This window comes from Micropterus dolomieu, linkage group LG04 (genome assembly GCF_021292245.1).
Source record: "Micropterus dolomieu isolate WLL.071019.BEF.003 ecotype Adirondacks linkage group LG04, ASM2129224v1, whole genome shotgun sequence".
NCBI classification, from domain to species: Eukaryota; Metazoa; Chordata; class Actinopteri; order Centrarchiformes; family Centrarchidae; genus Micropterus; species Micropterus dolomieu.
This window is the reverse complement of record NC_060153.1, coordinates 24,530,346-24,530,955: the sequence shown is the minus strand read 5'-3', so window position 1 is coordinate 24,530,955 and position 610 is coordinate 24,530,346. Positions and strand designations below refer to the sequence as shown.

Sequence of the window (610 nt, the reverse complement as noted above, 5' to 3'; positions counted from 1 at the left end):
TAGATGTGTGTGGTTGTGACGTGTGGGCAGAGAGAAGAAAAGAGAAGGTAGAAGGTAGCAGATAAAAAGGAAGTGAACATTTTCTGTATAAATATGTGAGTGAATTATTTTACATAATTTATAAAACAAAAATATATATATATATACACATATATACACACACGCATATATATATACACACACACATACATATATATATATATATACAGTGTATATATATATAAATATTCCACACATTCTGCTTCCTTGTCGTAATCTGGGGCCTACATTACCCACAATACAACTCGACTGCCAACGGTTTGTTTTGAGATTCTAGCGTGCTATGCTAGTCGAAGCTAAAGAGGTTTGGTAAGCTCACTTTTATCTAAATCTACACTGACACAACTTGAGGCAATTTAACAGACTCCTTCTGGAGCCACAAAAGGCTTTATACAACTTTTTTTTCACATAATAGCAAAGTTAGAGCCCAAGACCTGTAAACAGACTTTGACGTGTAAAATTGTCACAGTTCTTCTTTAAAGAAAGAGGAACATTTCTGGTACACAAAGTCCTTTTCAGACTTTAATATTTGCAGATTTTTGTAAATTACTGGATAAATGTGCTTCTTGAA

The 610-nt window shown here is 33.3% G+C and overlaps 1 protein-coding gene across 2 annotated transcripts in view; it reads right to left on the bottom strand.

Moving 5' to 3' along the window:
- Positions 1 to 610, bottom strand: part of xylt1 (xylosyltransferase I) — a 95,568-nt gene that overhangs the window by 18,605 nt on the left and 76,353 nt on the right. The gene's annotated exons all lie outside the window — the stretch shown is intronic.